Source organism: Xiphophorus hellerii, chromosome 12 (assembly GCF_003331165.1).
Source record: "Xiphophorus hellerii strain 12219 chromosome 12, Xiphophorus_hellerii-4.1, whole genome shotgun sequence".
NCBI lineage: Eukaryota > Metazoa > Chordata > Actinopteri > Cyprinodontiformes > Poeciliidae > Xiphophorus > Xiphophorus hellerii.
In genome coordinates, this window is record NC_045683.1 from 1,114,639 (window position 1) to 1,128,788 (window position 14,150).

Consider the following 14,150-nt stretch of genomic DNA (forward strand, 5'->3'; position numbering starts at 1 on the left):
TCTGCAATACTTTGCTCAACTCTGTTATTTAAAATGTTTTCTATAAGTTAAACTGGATTTTTCAGCTTCCTTTTAGATGCTCTTCATTTTTTTGATTTGTGTCTCATCAGCCTGAATCTGTCAAGATTGTTATGTATGTGTGGTGTTTTTTCCTCTATTGCTGGAACTGCAGGTTTCCACTGGAGGGCATGGCTAACCTCCATACACCTGGCACCCATCAAGCCATCAGTACAGGATAAGAAGAGCTGTCAGTCATTCAATGCCTAAGTTTTGATTTTTGTGGTACCTCCAGCCCCCTGAGTCTTTTCTAATGTATGAGCTTGCCTCATCGCGTCCTCCTTGTGTTATTCCTCATAGTTACCACCAAGCTACTTCATAGATTTATCATCCAGTCTCTTTCTATACAGTAACTCTCAGAGCTACAAACTCCACAACCAGGAACCTCAAGGATTCTCACTTCATCACCTCATAAACCTCACCTGGTTGCTCTCCAAGTTCTACATGCTTCAAGCCTCCTGGACTCTCTCCACTCCTCCAACATTTTCCATAAGCTTCTCCTCTCTTGACCTTGATTTTAACTCCACCAACCAACCTGGCTCACCTCTTTTCCTTTCCTTTGCAGTGCTCCTAGACACTCAGGGGTTTACTATTTATTACATCTAGCTCACAATAAGCCTGTTAAACTTTTACTACTGTCTCCTGAGAGTTCTTGCATGTGAGTTTGAGTCTTGTCTAAAATCTAAGATATAATGTTTGTATGAATGGTTCCAGTTTCCATTTTACAGCCCTTTTTCTAATCTTGATTATAATTCCCCGAAGTTATGAAGTTCTGGCTCAAATGTAATGTTTGTGCTTTTATGGCATTTTTTAATATATATGTGTATTTATCTTTATAGTTTTAGTAACAGGCCTTTTACTGGTTTTTCTACAATCACTATCCATCCACAAAACCAACTAAGCAGAACTTTGAACTGTATGGCTACTTATTAACCCAGATACAGTATTTGGCCTGCAGTCCTGGTCAACAAAAACACCATTCATGCACATGAATAGCTGCATGCTTGAGCATACACCGTTTTGATTTATAATCTGTACTTATGAATTACTTTTTACTTGACTTTGTTTTAAATTTATTTGATTTGTAGTTGGAGTGTTGATTGATTGTAGCAACTATTATGTGTGTGCATGAGCGTTTTAAATGATATAAAGTAAATCGAAGGCCACCTGCACATGGCTGGTGGGACCCAGGATGAGTCAAGCATGTCAGAGATGCTCTGTACCTCAGATCTGTTCTATTTTATTAAAACCTTTTTAATCTTTGCTTTGTCAAACACTTAATATTTGACTCTTGTTTTGCTAAAAATTCTGAGATTACTTTTCTGTGCTCTCTTTCATTTAATAAGTGTTAAAACCGTCTCATAAGTTTTCTTGTGTTTTGCTCCTAGATGATTCTGGTAAAGGAGCCACTACTGCCATTTACTCTCTACTCATATTCAACATAGGAAGTACTCCTGAATCAGTGCTTGCTGCTAGTCATGGCGTATGGTTGTCCACACTGAACCGGGTTCTGGTTCTGCTAGAGGTTTTTCAGCAGGTAGACTTTGCTTGGCGTTAGAAGGAGGAGCAGCTTCTCTTGGTCTCTCATCCTCAGTTTTGCCTTTTAAAAGTATTTAACATAGTCAGTTTTTGTAGTTACTTTAAAACTCTCTTCCCTCATAACTGGATTACTTCAGATTTAAGTCTGTAGCATTTTTTACTTTAAATTCAAAAGTACAAGCCAGAGAGAAAATGACCTGTTATCCACCAAAGACTTTAATAAGCTTCTCCAGAAAATTGAAGTTACAGAATAGATGAATTTTGAGGACAACAAAGGATTTAAAATGAAACAACTTTACCAATGATTCATAATTAACAGAGGAACTAACAGACAGCTACCTGGCAACATGACAAGTCTTAGAACCGTCTCAGAGAAAAGCCAAAAAATAAATCCATCGTTTAGATCTAGGAAGACATTTATCAGGACGAACCCTGGATTTAGCCCAAACAGCCTGATCCACTGAGCCGATATTTCCCTTCTACTGCCACAGCACCAGCTACAGCAAACTGCAGCCATTACAGCTATCAGCTATACTGAGAAACAAGTTTGATGCTCTTTAACAGGACTCTACATATGAAACGACAAGATTCAAACGTTTTCTTCCTAAAGTTACTCAGAACCAGAAAACAAAAGTTCTTATTGTCAGAGATTGGGCAGTGAATGAGATCAGCTTTCTCCCATGTCATGGTGTCTGATGCTATAGAGAAAATACCAACAATTACTGAAGACCAGACCTTAGAGGATCCTATTATTCACATTGGAATGAATAATGTTGCCAAACAAAAACCAGGCATTGTGAAAAATGACTTCAATCACCTGCTAAATACAAAAAGAAGTGTCAAAATGAAGGTGTTCATCGGTGGACCACCACTAACAGCTGGACTTATCTGAAGATACAGCAGATGTTTAAGAAATGTCTTTAAAAAAGCATCAACTTTTATCTCAGTGAACATTGTCGAAAATCACAGAATCTTCTGGCAGCGTAATCGTCTCTTCAAACCAGGCAGATTCAGTCTTCAATCTGGACCAAATGATTCAAATCAAATATGTTCAGTGTTATTTATCAGACACAGGATATCATGAAAAAGCAGAACAGGGAATGTTGTTGAGGTGGAGATGGTATAAAAACCTCACAGATGAGTCAAACAAAAATCCTTCATCAACTGATACCAACTATACAGAAAAACGCTCCACCACAACCAGATACGCAGCAGCTAGTCTCCTCTTTCCTCTCATCTCTTCCACTAAAAATGAATGAAAGAAATATTACTACATTCTCACCAGCTCCTACTTGGACGTCTGAGTTGCTGAGTAAAGGGACTGGATATTAGTTCTACACCTGCTGTGCTCCAGAATGCTGTTGTGTTTTAAAGTCAGACTGAGGGATGCTGGTGGAGCAGAGGTAAGGCACAATCCATGTATGAGGCCTCAGTCCTCAACGTGGCTGTTACAGGTTCAAATCCTGACCTAATGACCTTTGCTGCATGTCAGCAAAGGTCATTAGGTAACTACTTTATTTGTAGTTACCTATTACTACAAATAAACTACAAATAAACTTGCCCTTATTTACTACAAATAAAGGCAAGTAGAGCCGATAAAACCTTACCTCATACAAACAATTAAATCATAGTTTATATAAAGACAGGGAGACAGAGAACCATAAAACTGCTAAAATGTTGAAACTCTGAGTTCTTTAAGATCAAGGCTTAGAGTTGCCTCAGATTATGAATAATGGAACATTGATTATTTCGATGTTCAGTGATGGAGCATTGAAATGGAATTTGATAAAAATGTGATGTTCGTTGCTTGTTTGCTTTTTCTGAACCGTGTTATGGTTTTATCATGTTAAGTACTTTAAACTGCCATGTTGATTAAATGTGATGTATAAATAAACCTGGCAGGATTTGACTTAAAGGGGAGTTTTTCCCCCACTGTTGCCAAGTGCTTGTCTAGGAGGAATGCATTCTGCAAATCTGTTGGGTTTCCTTAGAAAGTTTAACCAACATTTTTTAAAGTTCCTTGAGAAGATGTGTTGTGAATTGGTGCTACATTAATAAACTGAACTGAACTCAATTAAAACAGCCAAACTAGAGTATTGTTGCTCAACTTACTCTCAGGTGGGAGGAAGATAATGCTGCCTCTTCGAGGTGATGCAGCTGTGAAGATAGTAAGTCACATAATTAACAGGTAAAAGACAAAGAAGATTTATATGCTGAGGTGGAGAGATGAGCAGTACTGGATTACAACAACAGTGTTTATATTTAAAACTTACTGAAAACTGTTGAACATTTCAACTCAGACTCAGTTTAAAAACAGATTCTTACTTTAAAATAATCAATATTTTTGCTTCCTAAAGCTTTCTCAGCTGCTTCAGTAAAGGAATGTTAACCTCGTTTTATTGTCTTACTGTCAGTAATTGAAAAATATTGATTTTATATCAAACCTGGAGGCCAAAGTTTGGTTATAGCAAAGGTCGTAAAATAATAAAACCTTTTTTTGGTACCAACTAAAGTCACAGTATAAATCTGTAACCAGTTGAAATGGTATTATAAACTACAGTTACAGTCAGAGGTGTGAACACAAATTAAATATTAACACGTCTGGCAATCAAAACTCCTTGCTGTGTGAAGAATGAGCTTTTAAATAGAAGCTAAACAAATGTTTCTGAAAAGATCATATTAACATAATTCAGAAAATGTAAGATTTAAATAGCATGTTTGTTAAATAATTGTCTAAAGTTGTTAGTTGAAGATAAAAGGCATATAATAATGATAAAAATCCTTATTTTATCATAAGGCAGTATAACCTTTTCTGATCCTTTTCTGATCTGGATAATAGGATAGATTATTGTATTTTTATGAATCTCCCAAAGCTACATGTATGTTTACCTACCTTAAATGTGAGTTTGCTGTGGTATCAGGTCCGAGCAGCGAAAGCGCCGCGAAGGCCTGTTGTTTTTTCTTCTCTCTGTTCAGGATCGAGTCTCTGCACTGAAATGAAATCCTTCCTGGTCTGTCAGTAGGGCGAAAAAACGCTGATCTGAGTTAATGTGAAACTTAGTTACACATTAACCTCCCCAGATGAAATCATGTCTTAAAACACTATTAATATTTAAATGGAATTTAACATAATAAAAGCTGTTCGTTCCTGTTTTGCCTCCAAAAGAACAAAAACAAAATCTTCACAAAGTTTTATATTTATATCTGTATATTTTACTGAGGGGCTGAATTGTAACAACTAAACTGAAAAGTACAATACAGTAGAATTTTATTCATAAAGCATTTTAAAACACCAGAAGACAAAGTGCTGCACACAAAAAACAATTAAAACTTTAAAGCCAACAATTCAAGCTGAGTCAAAAGCCAAAGAGAAAAATAAGATTTAAGAAAAGATTTAAAAAGAGAAAGTGAATCTGCCTGTCTGACTTTCAAAAGAAACTCATTCCAAAAATGACCAACATGATTAAAACTCCTCTGGTTTCTGTACTTCCAGCTTAAATTTGAACTTTCACATCAGTCCAAACCTCAGATAGAGGACGGTAGAGGCTTATTGTGAAGGTGAAGGCTGCGCTACCTTTCCCACACATTTCATGGTATCTAAACCACAGTAGGGGGTCTAGTTGGAGCCAACATTTAGTAATCACTGTCTTGCTTGCAGTCAGAACTATCTTCAACAGGTATGTGTCCTTATTACTGATTCCTTCAGGAAGTATTCCTATGAACATAGCAGGAAATGAAAAGACTAAAGTTATCCCCATAATTTCACAGATTACTCGATTAACAACCTTCCAGAAGGTCTTCAGCTGTGGACAGTCCCAAAATATAGGACCAGGTCCAGCAAGAGGACTGTGAACTGATTCTTCCAGCAGAAATCGCACCATGTCAAAGGATTTGTGGTGGACAGAGTGTTCCTCCAAATCTGCAGCCAAACCTCAGGTAGAATTATTACATTTGCTTCCATTTCCCATTGCTGTCTGATATAATCAGTTGAGATCTTATTCATAGATCCTAAATCTCTATAAAGTTTGCCGATAATGCCTTTTGTATTTTTGCCAGCATGTGAATCCATAAATCTTTGTAATATTTCTGGCTCTGCATCCAAGTCAGGGATTTTGATTTCCTTCCTAAAGAAACTTCGGACCTGCAAATAACGGTAGAAATCTTCTCTGCCCACCTCATAAGTCCAGCATAAGTACTTAACTTCAATAACTCCCCAATTTTAATTATATTACAGAATGCAGTGATTCCCTGTTTCTCCCATCTTCTATATTTGTGGTTTATTGATGCTGGGAGGAAAAGCAGGTGATATGCAGGCCAACTCAATTCTCCTATCTGTTTGTGGAGATTGAACTTTTTAACCAATTATTTAAAGAGAAACTCAAACATAAATTTTGTAACTGGTACGCCTGGGGCAGCCCATCCAGGCATCCCAGGACAGACTGGAAGTCCAACAAAGAAAGCTCAATGTCCTTCCATTTAGCCTGATAGGCTGGATTACACCAGCACACTAGAGGTCTAATCTGGACAGACAAGTCATAATCCACCAGGCAAGGCAGGCCCATCAACCCGATCTCCAGGCAGCTGCAGGGTCGAGTATCTTACTCTTGGAATTACTTTTTTGAGTTTGTTGATCCCAGCGCTGGAGCCGACCAGCAGCCCTCTTCTCTCTTAAATCCTAAGCGAGGTTTGAGGCTGGAGCTGAGTGTCCAGGTTGTGAACTTAACACTAACCCTTAACGCATTTTATATTTTTACAATTTATAGCATTTTATATTTTATTTTATCTACAACTACTACTTGTCAGGATCTGTGTTTTTTGTGTTCATTTAGAGTTTTTTGTGTCCTTGCGTCTCTTCGTTGTCCTGTCCTCCCCTTGATTGTTCCCAGGTGTGTCTCGTCTCTGTGATTACCCTCCCGTGTATTTAACTCCACCTGTGTTCCTTGTTCCTCGTCGGGTCCTCGTCAATGTCCAGTCTAGTCGTCGTCTATGTTAGCTTCAGTGTCTCCGTGTGCCTGCTGTCCGTTGTTTGACTTATTCTTCATTAAATCATCATCATATTCATCATTCCTGGGTCCGCTGCCTCTGCCTCACCACCTCACCACCCGCACCTCATGACAGAAGGACCCGACCATACCGATCGGTGAGGCTGCTATAATGGACCCAGCTGGAGCGAGGTTCCGACCAAAGGAGCAGAGCGGAATGAGGCGGAGATCCGGCAGGGAGGAGAGGGAGCTAGTGGAAGCCCTCGCCGACTTGCAGCGGGAGCTTTTCCGGGGGACAAGACTGGTGTTGGCACCCCCCGGATACGGCCCCCGTCGATACCTCCGTCCGGGAAGCCAGCGACCTGAGCCGCCGGTGGAGCCGGCCCCTCGTCGCTTTCCGGAGCCGCCACCTCCGCTGTCTGCCCGGAGACAGCGACGTGAGCCGCCGGCAGACCCGGCCCCTCGTCGCTTTCCGGAGCCAGCACCTCCGCTGTCTGCCCGGAGACAGCGACGTGAGCCGCCGGCAGACCCGGCCCCTCGTCGCTTTCCGGAGCCGCCACCTCCACGGTCAGCCCGGAGACAGCGACGTGAGCCGCCGGTGGACCCGGCCCCTCGTCGCCTTCCGGAGCTGTCACCTCCGCTGCCGGTTCCCAGGCTTCGCTGCGGCTCGCCCCCGCAGCCGTTTCCAAGGCTTCGCTGCGGCTCGCCCCCGCAGCCGTTTCCAAGGCTTCGCTGCGGCTCGCCCCCGCAGCCGTTTCCAAGGCTTCGCTGCGGCTCGCCCCCGCAGCCGTTTCCAAGGCTTCGCTGCGGCTCGCCCCCGCAGCCGTTTCCAAGGCTTCGCTGCGGCTCGCCCCCGCAGCCGGCCCCGAGGCTCCGCTCCGGCTCGCCCCCGCAACCGGCCCCGAGGCTCCGCTCCGGCTCGCCCCCGCAACCGGCCCCGAGGCTCCGCTCCGGCTCACCTCCAGCCGGCGCACCCGAGGCCGAATCAGCCGGCGTTCCAGCCGGCGCACCCGAGGCCGAATCAGCCGGCGTTCCAGCCGGCGCACCTTCCGAGACTCCCAGTGTTCCTTCCGAGACTCCCAGTGTTCCTTCCGAGACCCAGACCCCCAGCGTTCCTTCCGAGACTCCCTGCGTTCCGACTCAGACTCCCTGCGTTCCTCCAGAGACTCCCTGCGTTCCTCCAGAGACTCCCTCCGTTCCGACTCTGACTCCCTCCGTTCCGACTCTGACTCCCTGCGTTCCGACTCTGACTCCCTGTGTTCCGACTCTGACTCCCTGCGTTCCTCCAGAGACTCCCTGCGTTCCGACCCTGACCTTCTGCGTTCCTCCTGAGACCGAGACCCCCAGTGTTCCTCCTGAGACCGAGACCCCCAGTGTTCCTCCTGAGACCGAGACCCCCAGCGTTCCTCCTGAGACCCTGACCCTCTGCGTTCCTTCCGAGACCCCGACTCCCGAGACCCTCTACGTTCCCTCCGAGACACCGACTCCCGAGACCCTCTATGTTCCTTCCGAGACCCCGACGACCAAGACCCCCTGCGTTCCTTATAAGACTCCCAGTGTTCCGACTCAGACTCCCGGCGTTCCCACTGAGACCCCCTGTGCTCCACCAGAGACCCTGCCTCGGGGGGCTCGTCATCGCCGTCTGAGGGCGGCCCCCGGGACTCCCCATTGCCACCTCCTGCGCCGCGGACGGCCGCTGGACCGCCTCCGAGGTTCCCGCCTCCAGCGCCGCGGACGGCCGCTGGACCGCCTCCTGGGGTCCCGCCTCCGAGGTTCCCGCCTCCAGCGCCGCGGACGGCCGCCGGACCGCCTCCGTGGTTCCCGCCTCCGGGGTTCCCGCCTCCAGCGCCGCGGACGGCCGCCGGACCGCCTCCGTGGTTCCCGCCTCCAGCGCCGCGGACGGCCGCCGGACCGCCTCCGGGGTTCCCGCCTCCAGCGCTGCGGACGGCCGCCGGACCGCCTCCGTGGTTCCCGCCGCCGCGGACGACCGCCAGACCACCTCCGTGGTTCCCGCCTCCTTTGCCTCCGCCCACCCTGTGGGTAGTTTTTTGTTGTTTTTGGACTCTTGGCCCTCCCTGTGTTTCCGCCCGCAATGGTGGGTTGTTTTTTGTTTTTTCTGGACTCTGGCCCCCCATCCGGCGCCCCTCCGCCCACCCTTGTTGTGGTTTTTTTTTTGGGCGTCTGGTAGCCGCCCTTGAGGGGGGGGGTACTGTCAGGATCTGTGTTTTTTGTGTTCATTTAGAGTTTTTTGTGTCCTTGCGTCTCTTCGTTGTCCTGTCCTCCCCTTGATTGTTCCCAGGTGTGTCTCGTCTCTGTGATTACCCTCCCGTGTATTTAACTCCACCTGTGTTCCTTGTTCCTCGTCGGGTCCTCGTCAATGTCCAGTCTAGTCGTCGTCTATGTTAGCTTCAGTGTCTCCGTGTGCCTGCTGTCCGTTGTTTGACTTATTCTTCATTAAATCATCATCATATTCATCATTCCTGGGTCCGCTGCCTCTGCCTCACCACCTCACCACCCGCACCTCATGACACTACTCAGTGGTAGTTGTTATTGTGTCTTGTCTCTATGCTGTAACTGCGAAGTAATTTCCCTGCTGGGATGAATAAAGTACTTCTATTCTATTCTATTCTATTCTATTCTATTCTATGTGTTGACCTCAGATGTCCAGTTGAGGGATCCGGGTCACGGCACCAAATTGTTGTAGAAAAAATTAATTGCTGTAAGATGAAATCACTCAGTCAGGTTTATTTGTATATTGTGCACAATACAGGGAGCTTGTAAAACAGTCAATAATGAAGAAGTTGAGAATGAAAAGCTCCACCAGTCAAACCATGAGTTTTATACCAGGGATAAACATCCAAACATGGGAAACTGTCTGGTTCCCCTGCAGCGGTAGGAACACAACTCCCAACCTTGTGTGTGTAGCCCAGTCAGGTTCTCATGGTGAGAGTTCACAAGCATTTAATATGACATGATCAGCAGATGTTAACTTATAATAGTTTTCTCACCACACAAACAACCCTGGTTGTGGCCACAAATGCAAAATTTCAAAAGCTGTGGAGAGAAAAATAATCAGAAACATCAACAAGGATCTGATTCTCTGTCAAGGTGATTGATGCTCAGCTGATCTGTCCTGGAGTCGATGTGTTATAAAGGAAGACAGTTTTAGGATCTCTTCAGGTCTTTGAAAAAGTTCATTGCTGAAACAACAAATCAATGCCGAGTGAAGAAAGAGAAGGTTAAAAGTCTGCTTTGTTAGAGGCTGTAGGCTGGAACACTAATCCAGCTGCTGAGTCATTTTCAGTACTTAAAGAACTGAAGTTTTAAATGTCAACATAAAAAGATTAAATAAATCTGATCCCATAAAGCTCCAGTATGTAAATTTTATAAAAAATGTTTTTTCTGCTGTTTTTTTCCATAATTTTTAAAATTGTCATTATATGGTGACAGTTTATGAGACAAATAATCTGTAAAAAGATCAATCTCCTCCATCTCCTCTCTGAGCTGCTATTGTCTGGAAATGCACCAAAATCAACCAATCAGAACCAGGAGGCGTGGCTTAGTTAGCGCTGTCAATCAACTCATGTACTCCCTACTAAATGTGCTAGTGGCGAAGAAACAACTTATCATTCCAGAAAACTCCTTTATCCACCGTCAGGCTATGTTAACTAGCCAAGCATTCACAACAGCAGCAGTAGAAAAAAGCAAAGTGGGGAGAGCTGAGGGTGGGACTGTGACACAAGATTGGGACTGACAGTAAAAACTCCGCCTGCAGGTTCTGATTGGATATTTCTAGTTAGCATTTATCTAATACCATACTATCAAGTCATAGGGACAATTTCAACAAATATGTAAAAAAATATTTTCTATAAAAGTTACATGGAGCTTTAATGTGAAACTAGTTGCATGATCTACAGGGATTCTGTGGATCAGTTTGTGTTTAAATTATGATCTTTTTTTAAAATCTTGTATTATTATTGTTAAGGTCTTTCCATTTAAGAGGGAGGGAGTTTCTTATTTTTTATGCTTTCTGAGGATTTCTCTTTAAAACAGAAGTTTTTTAATGTGAGATTTTGTCACTTTTTGCTTTCAGCACTTGTGTTTCCATTCAACTAAAACTGGCATCAGTTTCTTTTTTCTTGTGTTCGCTGAGAATTTATTTTAAAACATTATTTTTTGTAGGTGAGACATGTTCCCTTTTAGAGCCCAGCCACCCTACGGAGAAAACCCATTTCGGCTGCTTGTATCTGCGATCTGGTTCTTTCGGTCATGACCCAAAGCTCATGACCATAGATGAGGGTGGGAACGTAGATCGACCGGTAAATCGAGAGCTTTGCTTTTTGGCTCAGCTCTCTCTTCACCACGACGGACCGGTACAGCGCCCGCTTGACAGCAGACGCTGCGCCAATCCGCCTGTCGATCTCCCGCTCCCTTCTTCCCCCATTCGTGAACAAGATCCCGAGATACTTGAACTCTTCCATTTGGGGCAGGACACCCCCCCTGACCCGGAGAAGGCACTCTACCCTTTTCCGGCTCAAGACCATGGCCTCAGATTTGGAGGCACTGATCCCCATCCCGGCCGCTTCACACTCGGCTGCGAACCGCTCCAGCGAGAGCTGCAGATCACAGCCTGATGAAGCCAACAGGACCACATCATCTGCAAAAAGCAGGGATGAGATCCTAAGGCCACCAAATCGGATCCCCTCAACACCTTGGCTGGTCTAGAGATTCTGTCCATGAAAGTAATGAACAGAATCGGTGACAAAGGGCAGCCCTGGCGGAGTCCAACTCTCACCGGAAACGAGCCCGACTTACTGCCGGCAATGCGGACCAGACTCTGACACCGGTCATACAGGGACCTGACAGCCCGTATCAAAGGGCCCGGTACCCCATACTCCCGGAGAACCCCCCACAGGGCTCCCCGAGGGACACGGTCGTACACCTTCTCCAAGTCCACAAAACACATGTAGACTGGTTGGGCGGACTCCCATGCACCCTCCAGGACCCTGCCAAGGGTGTAGAGCTGGTCCAGTGTTCCACGACCAGGACGAAAACCACACTGCTGTTCCTGGATCCGAGGTTCGACTATCCGACGGACCCTCCTCTCCAGGACCCCTGAATAGACCTTGCCAGGGAGGCTTAAGAGTGTGACCCCCTCTATAATTAGAGCACACCCTCTGGTTCCCCTTCTTGAACAGGGGGACCACCACCCCAGTCTGCCAATCCAGGGGAACTGCCCCCGATGTCCATGCGATATTGCAGAGTCTCATCAGCCAACACAACCCTACAACATCCAGAGCCTTAAGGAAGTCCGGGCGGATCTCATGAACCCCCGGGGCCTTGCCACTGAGGAGCTTTTTAACCACCTCGGTGACCTCGTCCCCAGAGATTGGAGAGCCCAACCCAGAGTCCCCAGACTCAGCTTCCTCCATGGAAGGCATGTTGGTGGGATTGAGGTCTTCGAAGTATTCTGCCCACCGGCCCACAACGTCCCGAGTAGAGGTCAGCAGCACACCATCCCCACTATAAACAGTGTTGGTGCCGTACTGCTTCCCCCTCCTGAGACACCGGATGGTGGACCAGAATCGCCTCGAAGCCGAACGGAAGTCTTTCTCCATGGCCTCTCCAAACTTCTCCCACGCCCGAGTTTTTGCCTCAGCGAAAAACTGAGGTGGTCAGTGGACAGCTTCGCACCTCTTTTCACCCGAGTGTCCAAGACATACGGCCGCAGATCCGATGAAACGATGACAAAGTCGATCATTGAACTGTGGCCTAGGGTGTCCTGGTGCCAAGTGCACATATGGACACCCTTATGCCTGAACATGGTGTTCGTTATGGACAATCCATGACGAGCACAGAAGTCCAACAACAGAACACCGCTCGAGTTCAGATTGGGGGGGCTGTTCCTCCCAACCACGCCCCTCCAGGTCTCACTGTCATTGCCCACATGAGTGTTGACGTCCACCAGCAGAACAAGGGAGTCCCCAGGAGGAGCACTCTCCAGTACCCCCTCTAAGGACTCCAAAAAGGGTGGGTAATCTGAACTGGCGTTCGGCCCGTAAGCACAAACAGTCAGGACCCGTCCCCCCACCCGTAGGCGGAGGGAGGCTACCCTCTCATTCACTGGGGTAAACCCCAACATACAGGCGCCGAGATGGGGAGCAACAAGTATGCCCACTCCTGCTTGGCGCCTCTCACTGTGGGCAATTCCAGAGTGGAAGTATGTCCAGCCCCTCTCAAGGAGACTGGTTCCAGAACCAGAGCCATGCATCGAGGTGAGACCGACTATTTCTAACCGGAACCTCTCGACCTCACACACTAGCTCCGGCTCCTTCCCCACCAGAGAGGTGACATTCCACGTCCCTAGAGCCAGCTTCAACCGAGGATCGGACCGCCAGGGCCCCCTCCCTTGGCCGCCACCCATCACACATAAAGTCTATCATGTCACAACCAGCAGACATGACAGACTTAAGTTTGGACCTGAGTCCTGACATAGCTCTGAATAAAAAAGTTCCTGGTTTCCTGAAAACGTTCCTGCTGTCAGGTTTCAGTTGTGAGGAAGTGAATCAGTGAATTGTTGTGTAATTGTGTTTTTACCTCAGGATGAATGTGAAGTTCATCTGACAAGCAGAGACCTGCAGGGTTCCAGAACCACTCAGCGGCTCCATCCTGGCTTCGCTCTCCACCTTCCAGCAGATGTGGATCAGCAAGCAGGAGTACGATGAGTCCGGTCCAGCCATCGTCCACAGAAAGTGTTTCTAGACGTCCTCCCTGTCCCGGCGGTCCATCTGCTTTTCTACTGCTGCGTCCAGCCAGAAGGTCGTCTGGTTCCTCTTGTGTAAACGGACTCAAACATCCCCAAACAAGACCAACAGCAATGGTTTCAGTTCAGCCTGACATGAACTCAGGACAGGAACTTCAGTAACTTCAAATCGTGACCCAGTTTGTTCAGAGATTCACCACCTGGATGATCAACTGTGTCTGTAGTGACTGAATACATGAAAACAGCCACTGAAACTTTCCAAAGTATTAAATCATTGTAAAATTCATGATCTGAAATAAAATGTTTACACCTGGTACTCCAGTTGTTGCTACTTGACTTTTTGTTTTATCCTTTTATTGTCTAAAATCAGTTTTTGCTCAAACTCTTGAGTTTACTTCATCAATTCTATCAAACCACCTGCAGTAAACTTGAGTTGCAGTAATCTAGTCTCCCTGACTCGGTCAGCTCCGTTAGCAGGACTAAACTTAACTTTCCTTCTGGAAACGGGACCAGATTAAAGATTGAGGGACTGAAGGCCTTAAACACTCTGGATCCATCCTGAAGTTCAAGAGGTGCTCTGCTGCCATCTACTGGTCAGTTGTCCAAATTATGGCAACTTGGGTTGAAACAAATCTACACTTTTATTTTGGCTCCTACAGCCAGAAAATAGTAGAAAGTAGTATTTTTGCTGCTGGTGTGAATGCTCTCATTGAGTCAGGTGGCAGATGCAATGTAAAATGGAGGAAGACTGCAGACTGAAATTAACTTGATCACATGAAGTTAAATGTGCCACAAGCAAACAGGAGCAA

At 46.1% G+C, this 14,150-nt stretch overlaps 1 protein-coding gene and 1 long non-coding RNA gene across 2 annotated transcripts in view; both read right to left on the reverse strand.

The window, feature by feature from the left end:
- LOC116730194 (uncharacterized) overlaps positions 1–21 on the reverse strand; it is a 32,669-nt gene extending 32,648 nt beyond the window's left edge. Inside the window, exon 1 of the mRNA XM_032579219.1 lies at positions 11–21. The gene's annotated coding sequence lies outside the window, so the exon portion shown is untranslated. The remainder of the gene's footprint in view (positions 1–10) is intronic.
- Positions 22–13,288: 13,267 nt separating this feature from the next.
- On the reverse strand, positions 13,289–13,932 carry LOC116729154 (uncharacterized). Its single transcript, XR_004341091.1, has 2 exons — positions 13,770–13,932; positions 13,289–13,691 (listed from the first exon to the last, which is right to left on the reverse strand). It is a non-coding gene; the product is annotated as an uncharacterized LOC116729154 (long non-coding RNA).
- Positions 13,933–14,150: the final 218 nt, after the last annotated feature.